This window comes from Cryptomeria japonica, chromosome 11 (assembly GCF_030272615.1).
Source record: "Cryptomeria japonica chromosome 11, Sugi_1.0, whole genome shotgun sequence".
Taxonomy (NCBI): domain Eukaryota; kingdom Viridiplantae; phylum Streptophyta; class Pinopsida; order Cupressales; family Cupressaceae; genus Cryptomeria; species Cryptomeria japonica.
Window position 1 is genome coordinate 179,757,432 of NC_081415.1, and position 9,506 is coordinate 179,766,937.

Sequence of the window (9,506 nt, forward strand, 5' to 3'; positions counted from 1 at the left end):
ATATGCTAAACAATGTGATCAAGTAAGGTTACCCCAGGATTTCTTTAGTCAAGTCTTGACGTGCAATTGGATAGTCTCAATGAAATGATGTGATATGCTGGTAACACAAAGGGATTTTCGCTTCTACAAAACAGCTGGAACTTGGATTCTAACTTTTATTCTACCAAACAAAGATCAAAGGGAAAGGGATACAGAATCTAATCTAATTTAGACCTATGAACAATGATGATAATGAATGATACTCAGATAGACAAACTCCTTCAATCAAGCTTTGCTTTGCCATGATAACAACAACCACACAAAAATGATGCAATCTCCAAAGGTAGTAAATGATTTTCATTTGCAAACATCCATTCAAATACCCAATGTTGGCGCAATCCAAATGAACATCCACAATCGAACTATTGCAACAATGAGGTTCAAACTAACCATGCACTACAATTTGAAATCAAAAAATTACAAACGGTATGAACACCAAGGAATTCATCACATATCATCACATTTCTTCATCAAAATTAATGAACTTTAACTAAATCTGAAGAAGTAGAAACCATGCAATATGTAGAAACAACACATAAAGATCCACCATATCTTCAATGAAAATTATATGTTTATTCCAACATATTCTTGGCAACAATCTTTGTCTCCTCCTCCTCCTACTATTCTAATTCCTACTCTATTATTATCAACTCTCGACCTTTACAAATGAAAAGGGCAAGCCTTTTATAGACTTTGAATTACAATTCAAGGGCTCAAATTGATTTAAAATCAATGGCCAAGATTTGGACAACATAATCCTAATGTGGGGTAATTACAACATACAACTACCACCACTTACATTTAATATTTGACCATTATATGATTACACAATTTTGGACACACGTCCTTCGTTTGAATGTGGACCAATGAGAGATGAGGTAAGGTATATTAAATAATATTTAAATGTGACTCTACATGTCACTTGCTTCTCTTGGAATGAGTCGGGTTCAATGAAATTGGACATGTCGATGTGACATCACTTGATTGATCGAGAATGATTAGGCACCACATCAACGTAGATATCTCTTGATACTCAACATTTCTAGCCTTTGACTAAATGTGATGGTTTATATTCCCAAATTGCATCATCTTGATCAAGTTTCTAACTTTGATTAACACTTCTAAAACTATCTTTTTTCCTTGATCACATTTCACTTTCATATTTTCATGTTTGGGAATCCACCTTGTGATGTCCCTCTATCGCTTTTCCCATTCCCATCCTTGGAATCATGAAATTTTTCCTTCTTGAACTTTCTTGACCTGGATTTCCATGGTGTAGCTAAACCCTTCGTGTTGCAATGTCTTGATCTTGTGCATCTTGACGTCTTCTTGTATTGATCCTCTTGTTGTTGTAATATATTCCATATGGTTATCCTCCTTTACATTGTTGAGTTCCTTCCTTTGCATTGTTGAGATATCTCCACTCAACTCCATTCTTGCATCATTCTTCATTTGTGCTTGTCTTTCTGCATCCTTCCACGCACTCATTCCTAAAAATCGAGGAAATTTCTTAGATCATAGTTGTGAATGAAACCTTGTGTAAGTACAATGCAAGAAAATTGAGCTCAAGACCTTGCATTACAATTCATGTTAAAGAACTTAAAAGATGTTGAATGACAATGCTATGAAACGAATTATATCCTAAAACAACATTAGTAATTCACAAAATTCGCTTCACAAAACCCTTCAAAAAATCTGGAAATGCACTCTTAACACTTCTGAAAATGATGTTCCAGATCTGAAAACACTCAAAAAGGTGAAGGGAAACACTCAGGTCTTCTTGTAAAACTCTAATTTTTCTTTCCAATGATGACCTCCTTTGCTCCAGATCTGATTTTAGCAAAATTCAAAAACTCCTGTATCAATGGGTCTGATTTTCATGGTCTGAATTCGTATCAATCTGCTTATATAATTCACTTTGTTCTTAGAATTCTCTGGAATCTACTGTAAGTCAATTTGCATCTGCTTGGAATTTATTGAATCTGGTCCTTATTTGCTGACCTCTACCAATAAAATTCGCTTGGCATTGGTTTTGGATTGATGGAGGAAGTGATTTTGATCTTGCATATATATGTTTCAAAGGATACTACACCTCTTTGTCAAGGGAAGTCGGCCAGACTAATATTATTGTTTTTTTTTTCAAGTTGCTTTCATCTCCCTCAAGTCGGCTGCCTTCCTTATTTTGATTTTTCATTATTTTCACCTTTACCCACACGTTTTGAGCCATCCCAAGCCGACTTTCCTTTGTATTTTTCTTTACTTGCATTTCTCTTTCAAATTTTGCACGGTTGGAGAGACTATCCTCCAAGTCAGCCCTCTTTGTATTTACACTTTCTTACCTAGCCAACCTCAAAGCCTCAACACTACCCTAGTGGCATTAGCATGTGCACAAGGATAATGCTGAGTGCATTTGCAAGGTGGTGAAGGAATTTTCCATGGGCGAGATTTCACATAGGACAAGAAATTTGCAATGTTTGAGTGCATTTCTACCTTGCTCATGGAATGTTGAGCATATTTCCACCTTGGTCATGGAATATTGAGCGCATTTCCAGCTAGGAGTGGAAATCTTGAGCATTTTTTCATGTTTGGAATGGAAATCTTGAGCGCACTTGAGCCTTGGAAAGGAAATGTGAAGTGTTGGGCACAAATTAGACTAGCGCAAGAAAGTTTTCTTATTTCCATACTTATGACAAGAAGTCTTGGGTGCTAATTCACCATGGGAAGGAAATTCCTTGCCTTTGATTACTTGGAAGTGGATTTCCTCATTTTTCCTTTCAATTCCAAACTTGAAACAAGGATTTTAAATCTCAATTCAAGAATTCCTACTTCAACTCCCTTAGTGAATTCTCTTTCAAACTTGCAATTCCATACTTCAAACAAGGATTTTTCACAAGATCTTCTCTATTTTCCTCCCCTATCAAGGTTGGAAAATTTGACAAGGAATTTTCCTTGTCTTGGTATCACATTCCTTGAAATTTTCTCTTTTTTCACACTTTGCAATTTCCAAATTTCATTTCTCTTGACAACTTCCCTTGACAACATTGACAACATTTTGCTACTTTTCTTGCACTTCGACAACATTTAGCAATATTGATAACATTGTGCATTTTCATACCTCAATTCTCAATCTAGACACTTAATTCATGATTTTGGATTCAAAATTTGAAAACCTGACTTGATCACACTTGTGGTCTTGAATTTGGACAACTTCCATTTTCATTCCCTAGAATAATTGCACGTTTCCAATCTCAAGCAAGGAAATTTCTTAAGACGGATGGTGGATTACACATTCAATTCCTATCCTAGACCTTGGATTCCTAACTCGACTTACCCGTTCCTGACCTTAGTGAATTTCTTGACTCAATCTATCCAACTCCATGAACAAGGTTTCACACTCTTATTCATTTTGAGAATTGATCAACTGTTCTTTTGAACTAACAAGACATCACCTTCCTTTAGAGCTAGGAGACAAAACCACTGCCAAGCTATGCAAACTAAGCAAAACAAATAAGCTAACAAGCAAAAAAGAGGGGGTCCCCATTTGCAATGGGGTGATGTGTGAAAACGTCCCAAGTAGTACGAGTTGACACATATTGACATCAAACATGTCAAATGTTTGGTGTTTCCAAATTATACTGTCCAAATTAACTATAGTATCCATCGTTAGTGGATTCCAAAGTTTCTACATTTGTGGAATCTAAATGCTTGTATAGTTTGTTATCAAAATAGTTCAATTTGATTAACAAAATTGCAATCAAAACACAAGATTATTTTAAAAAAGAAAAGAAACGAAAGAAATTAATACCCTTCATTTCAATGACATCAGTTCTGAGGTTCAAGATGTAATTAACATTATAGATAGCTGAAGCCATTCACAGCAATCTAAACATGAAGTTATGAGCTGGCTAGTAACAATACTAACATAAAAAAAGTAGAAACAGTTAAAAGAATAGCCGCGTCATCAGAAACATTGAATTGAAAAGACCAATGACCTAATAATGAAGGACAAATGTGCTCTCTAACTGGAAGGAAACAACACCTACAAAACAATAGACATTGGAAAACCAATACTATGCATTGAAAAAACCCAAAAATACCTACTGTTAAATCAATATACGATACCTCTATTGTACTGAGATCTAGAAATTATCATGCAATAAGAACATGCAAAAAGAACATGCAAAGAAATGATAATTTGATAGGCTTGCAATCAGGGTTGCAAGCTAAGTGGATTTAACCTTGGAGGAAACTCCATGGTTAAGCGTGCTTGAGTTGGAGTAGTATTGGGATGGGTGACATCTCGAGAAGGCCCAATGCTTCACCTCTGTGAGCATCACATAGATGCAATGAGTGCTAAGTGGACCATTCATTCTCACGAGAGATGGGTTCTTGTGAACCACTACTCATGAAACATGGGTCAATGAGTTTGACTCAAAAACTATACAATTGAGTTCTGATAGCAATATCAAAAGATTATGATTTGCCAATTACATCACAGGGAGTAAGTATACAAGTATCGTATAATTGATATTAAGTGCAAATGCTACAAACCACCATATGCCATCTTCATTGCACCTATTTCTTTTGGACGGTATCTTTGCATTTTCAACACGATCATTTTGCCTCTCTTTATGCACTTCACCACATATTTTTCCCATGTTTTGAATAGCACCATGTTTTTTAAATAGGTCATTTTCTGAGTACGAAACAACGACTAGCCTAGAATGCATTAACATATAATTATCATTTAGGAAAACACCAAAAAGACAATAGTACTAAATTATAACCAAATGATGATAGGAGGGAATGGGAAATTCCAATGCGTTTTTTTTAAAGAAGGGTAAACGCTTTTGACCTGGAGCTATGCACCAGTGAGGTCACAATTAGGGGACCTCATCCCTATTTTAAACATTCAACAATAGCACCAAGCAGGGTTTAAACCTTGATGGCAAGAACAACAACACCACAGCTTAACCATCACAACATGCCAACGCTGGCGATTCCAGTGCTTTTTGATTGTCTAAACAATAAAGAGACAAATTCTATGAACTGACCTTTGTAATAATATGATATGACACAAAAGCCTAGACTTCATTGCCCATGTTAATGGGATCAGTTACTTTAGTTGAAAAAAAAAACCTTCCCTGTGGGGGGGGGCTATTGAAGATTCCCCAAAGCTCCATTGCTGCATCATTTTGTCATTCCTACTTCAATATTCAAAACAAATCCAGCTTGTTCCTATTCAAACCCATATTAAATAAAAACCAACAAATCTTTACACAGACCTTCATATCCAAAGTTTCTAGCTGCTTTTAATCCCATCTAGTAAATAGCTTGTAAATCAGCAGGCATCACATATCTAACTTTTTAAACCACAATCTAGAATGGACCCACGCAGCACAACATGGAAACCTCTAGCAATGCAGAGGCAGTATCAACCCAAAGGCACACACCCAAAGGCTACTTCCAGATTAGAAAAGTTTTTTGTGCAGGTAGTGCCTCATTAACCACCTCTTGATAAAATCCATATATGTTGATGCAGGAGCATCCGGGAGCAGACTAAGTGAATTGATTTGAAATAAAATCATTGCCTATGATTTGGACTTCAATGCCTTTAGTCAGGGGAGCTATAGTTTACAAATATAAAAAGATGAAAAGAAACAGCGCTGAATAAAAGAGAAGAGGAAGACAAACGTGGCTGCTGAAGGGAGAATTTGGCTTATTCTGGAAGGATTTGGTCTTTTCCCACGTGAGCAAGGGAAACTCATAGAGGTTTTGGTTGAAGACTGCAGAGAGCAGATTGAAAGACAAAGGAGGATGTGTGGCAGCAGGAAAGTGGACTGGGCGCAAGACTTGAACTTTCATACATGCAAGCAAAGAAAAACACAATGTTTTTAATTGGCAGTTTAAGCAGGAAGATTAAAAGAAAACAAGAGTGGGCGGTGGAGTTTCAAGGGGGATTGACCCCATCCTTTGGAGACATGCAATTAGATGGGTTTTCAGAAGTAATAAAAAGCCAGTTCCTTTTTAAAGATCAGTAGCGCTAAATATAACAGAGAGACAAGAGCGCCTAAGGGAGAGTAAGGAAGTCAAAAAAATGCAAGAGAAAAAAGAGAATGCTCAAGGAAGTTGAGAAGAAAGGCGTGGGAAAGACTCTTCAGATGTGAAGAGAGTGAGGAAATAAAATGAGACAAGTGCAGAGATTTTGGAGGGTGCGTAGAGGATAGAAAGGCCTCTCAAAGTTAAAAATGAACAGAGCGGAGATAGCGCTGAAGAGAGGAGAGTAGGTGCAGGAAGAAAAGGAGTCTTCATTGCAGATTTAAAGAGCAGATTGCAAATAAATAGGGGTGTAGGAGAACAAGTGGTGTGGTGCAGGAGTCTATGAATTGGGGCACAAGAATTAGCAAAGTAAGCTGCAATCATTTAGATTGCAAATGTTAAATGTGTAAGCACATGGGAAGGAAGGAGAGAATGCGTAGAGAAAGAGGCATTGTGGTTGTTTTGTCTTGCTTTTGAAAGCAATAAGCAGAGAAAGTTAATACACAGTAGATAATAAGAGAATTGGGGTCTTCAGAAGGTGCATGGAAGAAGAAAGAATGTTTGGAGATAAGAAGAAAAGAAAGGAGTGCTTGGTAGTTGGTTGTCCAATTGAACAGAAAAAAGAATGCTAATGCTTTTGAGAGGTGCCAGTGTTGAATAGACAGAGTGAGGGTGTGGGCGTTGGAGACAGGAGAAAGATTTTGGAGCAAATGTAACCTTTGAAGGAAACAGAGCAAGTATAATCTCATTAGTGTGATGTAGATTTGAATTCATATGTTGTAAATTAGAATAGTTTGTTAGTGAATAAAGAATCAAATGTCAGTTGAGAGGTCATAGTTTGACATTGCAAATATTATGTCAAGATGAGATTTCTGTATTGTGTTGAGATGGCTGCTTGTCCTGGCATATCCCCAGGCTCGTCTGCGTCAATATATGTACACCCTAATGAGAATCAAATTTCAATTTAGGGACACCTCCCTCGCAATTTAAATTAATTCTCTAAACTCTCCCTCAAAAAATGATGCACACTATCACCAAAATTTTTCAAGCATGGAAAATAGATATGCACAGAAAAAACAGTAAGTTTACGTGAGGTTGTAAGCTATGTTATTTCATAGCCACTTTAAATAAAACTTAATCTCCTTAATTACTAAGTAAGCTTTAATGCTGATTGGTTTTAAATATTTTTTAGATGTAGCACTAGCATCTGCCAAATTTCATTGCCAGTACTATATAAAATCTAATTTTATTACCACGCCCCGTTGTATATGAGACAAGTAATGCAGGCGCCATATTTCAATGTTGTGCACAGGGTATAATACCATATATGGCAAGTTGGATATATGTCAGACAAACTTGCATCAAATATCATTAGTGTGTTTCAAAAGGTTTACAAAGGTTAATGTATGGAATGATAAAACAAAAGCCTACAGAAAAAACATACTAAAGCTGTGTAAAATATGATGTGAATATGTAAAATTCATTGTGAAATATGCAGTAGTAAAGAAACGCGGAAACAAATGCAAGGAAAATATTTTTGTGGAATTAACACAATTATAAAATTAGTAGTTCGGTCCAAAGAAATTGGAAAAGATTTTTCTTTTGCATATATACGCTTCCTCTAAATTTTACTTTTATGAATCTAACCTCAAATATACACAACTCTAGGTTTGTATATGCATCCAAGGGATGTCAGATTTATGATATTTTCATAAATCTAATCTAAGTCCCGATGAAATAATTTGATTTTCATTAAGGTAAAATTAACTATTTATTTTGAGATTGTTGGCTGAAAGCCACATTTGTGATATTTTTATAAATCTATGCTAAGTCCCACTGAAATAATTTGATCTTCATAAAGATAAATTAAATATTTATCTGAGATTTGTTGGCTGAAAGCCACATTTGTTGCAGGATTCTCAAGAAGCCTATGACGCAAAATTTGGAGGAGGATGTTAAGGAGAATGGACATTCTCAATCTGAAAAAGATCAGAGCGAGGAGAATTTTAACCAAGGGACTGATATTGGAAATGGGAATAACAGAAATACTAAAAGTTTGAATCAATGGCAGTAACTCACCTCGCAAATTCCTTACATTTTCTCTACCACAGCAATAACCTCCTCAAACATGGTGATTTAATTATCATCTTTCACTCTTTTATTAGTGATGACCTGACCCTAAACCCTAAACCCTGGATCCCTTGGGTCACGTAACAAATTGATTCGCTACATACAGCGCTCGAAAGCAATGATATTTAAGGTAATCATCGAGAATGCTAGTCGCAGAGAAATGGGCTACATTTGGGATTTGAGGTATCTTATAACCACAATTGACTACCAAAGATCAATTCTATCATTTATCTCTCATCAATAAAGAGTGACTGAAAGAAGAATTAGAACTGAAAATACGAACTACCAACAAAACATAATTCTTATTATTATTATTTCTTCAACAGATTGACTGGCCTTGAAAAACAGGAAAAGCGAGGACAGATGCATGGGTCTAGAAGATCATAATGCTCCGAATTTTAGCGCATGATAGAGATTATGTTAATGTTAATTAATTAGATATTAGTTTTTATTTAGTTAGTAATTATGAGTTATCTGGTAATTAATGGTTCCCTAATTAATAAGTTGAATGGTTCTATAAAGTCAAAAAAATATAATAATTTTCAGGTGATATTTTTTTTTTGGATCGGTAATAGGCCAAGTTCTTATAATTTTTAATTTTTATAATAATAAAAGAAAATACACCTCCATTCAAAGGGCACTGGTAGGAAAGAATAGACGAAAGAAAACCTTCGGTCTTACCCAGTTTCAGAAATAGGCAATTAGATGTCAAGGTTGACAAATATTTGGAGCCACGAGCTGCACCATTGAAGTCTGATATGATACTTGCAACCATGGAATTTCCATAAAGGGTTGAGTCTGATTGCATTATCAGGTTGTTGAGAGCCATCCCGAAATATTCTGGTATCATATCCGTTGTATGCGATGCTGAGACAGGCGTGATTTGCCAGTTCTCTAGAATCATTTTAATGTGAAGCACTAAGCAAAACAGGAAAATCTCAATTGGAAGTTTCTTGATTCACAGATTAGAAGTTTCCGGATTTACAATCTGTTATTTTGAAATGTTGCAGTCGTCTTCAAGTTACTATGCAACCTGAATTCAATGGAAGGCAAATGCAGAGGCCATCGCCCATTTGTTACTCTTTCCCCATATAACTAACAGCTAGTGTAGCTTTTCAAACACTTCGTTATCCATAAGGATAGAGGTTGTCCTCCCACCAATAAATATTCCCCCCCTCGGCAGCTACTTTGGACAAAGCATTCGCTTCTGTATTAGCTTCCCTGTATACATGCCTTGCACTGAAGTTTTCCAATTTTGATAGGTTCTTGAGAATGTTATCCAGTAAATCTTGCAATCT

The 9,506-nt window shown here is 35.9% G+C and overlaps 1 long non-coding RNA gene across 4 annotated transcripts in view; it reads right to left on the reverse strand.

The window, feature by feature from the left end:
* LOC131068121 (uncharacterized) overlaps positions 1–8,661 on the reverse strand; it is a 57,018-nt gene extending 48,357 nt beyond the window's left edge. For 3 of the 4 annotated variants that reach the window (XR_009359381.1, XR_009359379.1, XR_009359380.1), the window contains exon 1: positions 8,158–8,661. This is a non-coding gene — a long non-coding RNA (uncharacterized LOC131068121). The remainder of the gene's footprint in view (positions 1–8,157) is intronic. The other variant, XR_009111939.2, reaches the window with a different exon arrangement.
* Between the last annotated feature and the right edge of the window lie 845 nt (positions 8,662–9,506).